Source organism: Hipposideros armiger, unplaced genomic scaffold (assembly GCF_001890085.2).
Source record: "Hipposideros armiger isolate ML-2016 unplaced genomic scaffold, ASM189008v1 scaffold_198, whole genome shotgun sequence".
NCBI lineage: Eukaryota > Metazoa > Chordata > Mammalia > Chiroptera > Hipposideridae > Hipposideros > Hipposideros armiger.
In genome coordinates, this window is record NW_017731548.1 from 160883 (window position 1) to 166920 (window position 6038).

At 39.7% G+C, this 6038-nt stretch overlaps 1 pseudogene; it reads left to right on the forward strand.

The window, feature by feature from the left end:
* The first annotated feature begins 5609 nt into the window (after positions 1-5609).
* Positions 5610-5925, forward strand: LOC109388461 (60S ribosomal protein L36 pseudogene; annotated as a pseudogene).
* The last annotated feature ends 113 nt before the right edge of the window (positions 5926-6038 follow it).

A 6038-nucleotide genomic window follows, 5' to 3' on the forward strand; every position in this document is an offset into this window, starting at 1 on the left:
ACTTAAGAATTTTGACTAGCTCTGTGCAAAAAATTTTTTGATTGACAAAGGAGAACTGAGGCATGAAAGTGATCATTTCAACCTCTACGTAATTTACTAAAAAATTAGAACCACTGTAGCATTAGTATGACTAACGCTAAAGCAGAGGTTCTGACTGGTGGCACACACACACAAAAAAAATTCTGAGATTTAAAACACTGCATTTGTTGCCATAGTAAGGATAGGTCTACATAAGAGCTGCTTGTAACTGGTAAATAAATAATATTGCTAATATAGTCAAGTACAAAAAGCACTTTTAAATAGAATTTGTAGTGTAATCGTAAGACTGCTAAAGGATATGGCAATTTGAAAGAGGCTTGTGAAGAAAATTACATTATCGAGCAAAGTGGGAAAATCTATGGTCTGAAAATTGATCACAATTGATAAAAAAAACTATATAACCAGTTTAAGCTGATAATTTCCTGCAACTGTGCCAACTGTATGAGTTGAAGTTACTGGTGAATTTTCTGTCTTACAAATCTGTTTGAGACTTGAACTCACATTTCCTACAGCCTGTGGAAGAATTAATTGTTCCCATGGTCCCCTTCTTCTTTCATCTTGTACTTCTACATGTGCTGTCTTAGTGTTTCATTGCATCAGCTGAATTGTGAACTCATATCTTTTACTGGTTTCAAAGATGTTGGTGCAAATGTTACTGCAGTTTTTGCAATTATTTTTAACCTTTAAACTGCAATTACTTTTGCGCCAACCTATAAACGACTATTACCTTTTTTTGAAAGTCATAATCACATCAATCATTATGAGCAATGGAGATTTTATTAACGATTTCAGAAAATTAGAAGAGTGTGATATAGCCCAAATTTTTAAATTTCTCTCTCAGATACGCTTTTTCTCAAAATTTTTCTGACAAGAATGGGATTTGGGTATCATTTCTTGGTCCCTTCTCTAGCCTGCACCTCATATAGTCTCCCAATCCTTCACTGCTCTTGTTTCTCAATAATTTCATTTTCTTAACCCCTCAATCTCAGGAAAAACAAAAATGTTCTTTCTTGTTTCAAGTTTAACAATTTAGTGACTGTCTTTTCTTGCTGTGATGTTCCTAAGGTCTCACAGGCCAAGGGAAAAGGAATGCAGCAATAGTCACAAATGATCAAACAACCTTTGTCGGCCACTGAATTTAAAAGAAATGTGCACTTAAAACCAATTTAGATAATGTATGATTTGTTCTATGAATTTCATCTTCACAGTTGTTTTAGAAGCAAATTGCTTGTAAATATCCAGGTCATAAAAATCTGAAGGATCAGCAACCAAAATCCCTCATACAGAGTCATGAACAATAATAAAGAACATGGCATCTGGATCTAGACAGCAAAGTTCAAATTCTGTCTACTTTAGGCAAGTTACTCAACCTCTTTGACCTCAATTTCCTCATGTGCCAAAAGGAATGATAATATTGCTTCCACCTCCTAGGATTATCATATGGATAAAATTAGTTAATACATATAAAGTCCTTAGAACATTCCTGGCACATAGTAAGTACTGAATAATATTGGCTCTTATTAGAATATCTTAACTCACTCAAAAAGACAGTGGTGTCTTCCTTGCTTACACCTCTTCTTAAGCACTTGTTATTTTTACTATTTATTTATCAATTATAATGTGTTACTTTGAAAGAACGCATACATTTATAATATAATAGAGTACAACTTACATGCATATCTTTATTCAATGATTCATATATGACTATCTGTTCTAAATCGTGATCTTCTTACAAACATTGGCTGCATTTTAACAACTTTGTATCTGCCATAGTGCTCAGCAGAATAACTTGCTCATAATGGGCATTTACTTAAAATGTACTACTTCAAACCAATGGTGTATTGATATATTTCTAACTTGATTTATTACACCTATTGAAGAACCACCTCTAAACTTTACTTACCAACTAGCATTTGCATTTTCCTCCCTCTCCATTATTGGAGATACTATGACTTCATCTCCATGAGCTTTTCATTGTCCCTACTGTAATTCCAGGCCAAAAAAAAAGGTGGGGTGGAAGGCTAAATAAAGTTAGATTCATGAAGCTGCATCTATACTCATGGTAGACAACATATTTCTGTACTTCCTATCTTCCAGTAATTTTGTTTTCCAGCATATTTCCAATGTAAAATATGTAAGCAATTGCAAAAGAATACTTTTAGTTGTCATTTTAAAATTTATTGGAAAAGGTGAGCATACTTTAGAATGAGATTGTTTTCTCTCTTTGTTTTTCATTTTACTTTAAAATTATTTTACTTGTATATAACTAATGGTTGAGGTAGAGTTAGTTCATAATGGCCATTTTAGCTGTTTTTAATAGCAATGAGAAAATCAAGAATTAGAGACTATTTTCCAGACATTTGGGTCATGCTATCTTTTCATTTTCCTGCTCCATCTCTCACTGTTACTCCCACATGCATACACACCCCACTTTAAAACATGTTCTCAGACTCACAAGAGATCAATGTTATGAATTAAAGGAAGTCACCCAAAGGGAAAAAGAGGAGGCAATTTTAGGTTTCTGATTCTTTTTGGAGAGCAAAACATGAGGCTTGAGATGCCTCCAAACACTTGTTCCTAACTAGGAGAACAGGGCTGTGTTTTGTATCTCTCTAACAAAGTACCTCTTAATGAAACATACGTTATCATTTTTATAGAACATTATTTAGGGAAATACACTTCACTAAGAAATGATAAATATAGAAACTCAAATTATTGACATTTTATTCCTTTGAATCCATGAGTAAAAATATGTATCAGGTGAGATTTCCAGTCAAGATGGCTGAGTAGGTAAATGCTGTGCTCACCTCCTCTCAGTACCACATCAATTACAATTAAACTACAGAACAGCCGTCATTGAAAATTGCCTGAATTCTAACTGAACTGAGGCCGTACAACTATGGACATACACAAGAAGCCACCCAGAAAGTGGTAGGAAAGGCAGAGACACTGAACAGGCTGGCCCCATACCCATGTGTGACCATTAAAAATCAGGAGGGATAACTCAGCTGTGGAGGTCCCCCTGGAGGAGCAAAGGGTCCCAGTCCCACACCAGGCTCCCCAGCCCAGAATTCCAGGGTCAGAGAGAGAAGTCCCTATAACTCCTGGCTGTGCACACTAGCAAAGAATGTGGCTGAGTGAGATGGAAGGCGGCTGCAGTCCTAAGTGCTCCTCTGAAAGAGTCTATGCATGGACTTACTTGCTGATGAACTCACTCGCTCTGAGCTCCTGTGCTGGGGCAGCAGTTCAAAAGGCACCAGGAACATATGGGGAGAAACTGAATTGTCCAGCTTCAGAGTGAGGGCTGGAAGGGCAGTTTTCTCTCAGAGGAAGGAGCTGGTGGAAGCCATTGCTTTTGTGTTGAGCTCTTTTCTCTCCCTGCATGCAGACACAGGTGGACGACATATCTGAATCTCCATCAAACTGGCTATCACCTTTCAATTGTCCTACCCTAGTGATTCCCTGAGACCCCACCCACCCAACTTTTTACCCTACCCAAACCGCTTCAAGGGATTTTTCCATATAAACAACCTGTCTTAGCTCATGCTGTAGGCTTTCCTAAAATCTCTCCAAGGTTCACAAAACCCAAATAAGCAGCATCTGGCTTCAGCGTGTTCCAGACCTCTGGCTGAGCAGCCCTAAGCCAGCACTAGCGGCAGCTGGCCTTGATTCACAGATTGGCCTCTCAAGACACCTTTAAGCCCAGTGTGTGCTGTAACCATCTGTGGATTGCTTTGTGGCCCATACCAAGTGGCACCAGGAAGGGCACAAGTTGCAGCTAAGCTTAGCATGTGGTGGGGCCCCTCCCATTAGCCCCCAGGGCTGGCACACCCAGTAGCCAGCTTCAGACCAAGCCAGAACATCACTTGGCTGCCTCCAAGAACAACACACACAAAGGGCAAACTGGGCAGGCATCAGAGCCCCACTAAAGTGAACCCTTCTCTGTAGGGTCAGCCCCTGAACAACAGCTCCTCCACTGTAGTCACAATGAGTTCTTACAACAAATCAGCCTGAAGATCAATCCCTCCCATTAATGTGTAAACAGCAACTAAGGCTCAACTACTATAGAAACACACATACAACCCATACAAGGGACACACCTGGAGCATCTAGCTCTAGTGACCAGGGAGACTGCACCACTAGGTCCCACAAAACACCCACTACATAGTCCACTCTACTAAGACTGGGAGGCATAACAGCAAACACATAAAAAACAAACACAGAGAGGCAGCCAAAATGGGAAGACAAAGAAACATGTCCCAAATAAAAAAAAAAAAAACAGAACAAAGCTCCAGAAAAAGAACAAAACAAAATGGAGACAAGCAATCCACTAGACGCAGAGTTCCAATCATTGGTTATAAGGATGCTCAATAATCTCAGGAAGAACTTCCACAAAGAGATAGGAAACATAAAAATAGAGACAGAAAACATAAAAAAGAACCAGTCAGAAATGAAGAATACAAAAACTAAAATGAAGAATACAAAAACTAAAATGAAGAATACATTAGAGGGAATCAACAGATTAGATCAGGGGTGTCAAACTGGCGGCCTGCGGGCCACATGCGGCCCTCGAGGTAATTTTTTGTATACTCGTCTTCAGTAGTTAAAGGGTTAATGAGGGAATTGTGTGTACGGTTTTGCCTCGATCTCCCCTAAGTGCTATTTTCTTCATAACAATTTTTTCTATTTTCATTTTATTTCAGAGCATCGTGGGCCACAAAAAATTACCTCAAGGGCCACATGTGGCCCACAGGCCACCAGTTTGACACCCGTGGATTAGATGAAGCAGAGGACCAAATCAGCAATTTAGAAGATAACATAGCAGAAAACACCCAATCATAACAGCAAAAAGAAAAAAGAATCCAGAAAAATGAGGAATGCTTAAGGGGCCTCAGGGACAACATCAAGTGTACCAACATTTGTATCATAGAAGGACCAGAAGGAGATGAGAGAGAGCAAGGAATTGAGAACCTATTTGAAAAAATAATGACAGAAAACTTTCCTAACCTGGTGAAGGAAATAGATATACAAGGCCAGGAAGCTCAGAGAATCCCAAACAAGATGAACCCAAAGAGGCCTACACCAAGACACATCATAATTAAAATGCCAAAGGTTAAAGACAAGGAGAGAATCTTAAAAGCAACAAGAGAAAAGCAGTTAGTCAACTACAAGGAAGCTCCCATAAGATTGTCTGCCAATTTCTCAACAGAAATTTTGCAGGCGAGAAGGGAATGGCAGGAAATATTCAAAGTGATGAAACATAAGGACTTACAACCAATATTGCTCTACCCATCAAAGCAATCGTTTAGAATCAAAGGACAGATAAAGAGCTTCCAGAGAAGACTAAAAGTAAAGGAGTTCATCACCATGAAACCAATAGTACAAAGAATCTTAGAGGGACTTCTTTAAGATGAAAAGAAAAAAGGAAAAAAGAACATAAATATGAATAATAAAATGGCAATAACTATATATCTATCAACAACTACTTTAAATGTAAATGGATTAAATGCTCCAATCAAAAGATAGGTGGCTGGCCCTTCAGCCACAGCAGCCATTTAGGAGCAGTAGCCATGGCTCTGCACTACTCCATGACCATGGGCCTCAACAAGGGCCACAAGGTGACCAAGAACGTCAGCGAGCTGAGGCCCAGCTGCTGCCGTGGGGGCCTCCACAAACACACCAAGTTCGTGCAGGACATGATCCGAGAGGTGTGCGACTTTGCCCCCTATGAGCGGCATCATGGAGCTGCTCAGGGTCTCTAAGGGCAAGCAGGCCCTGAAGTTCATCAAGAAAAGGGTGGGGACACACATCCGCGCCAAGAGGAAGAAAAAGGAGCTGAGCAATGTCCTTGCAGCCATGAGGAAGGCAGCAGCCAAGAAGGACTGAGCCCCAGCCCCTCTGTGTGTAATAAAACCTTTTTGGGGCGGGAAAAAATCATGGGAGAACTTTCTTTTTGGAACCGGGGAAAAAGGCTGCACAGTTCATCTGTGAGAAAAAAC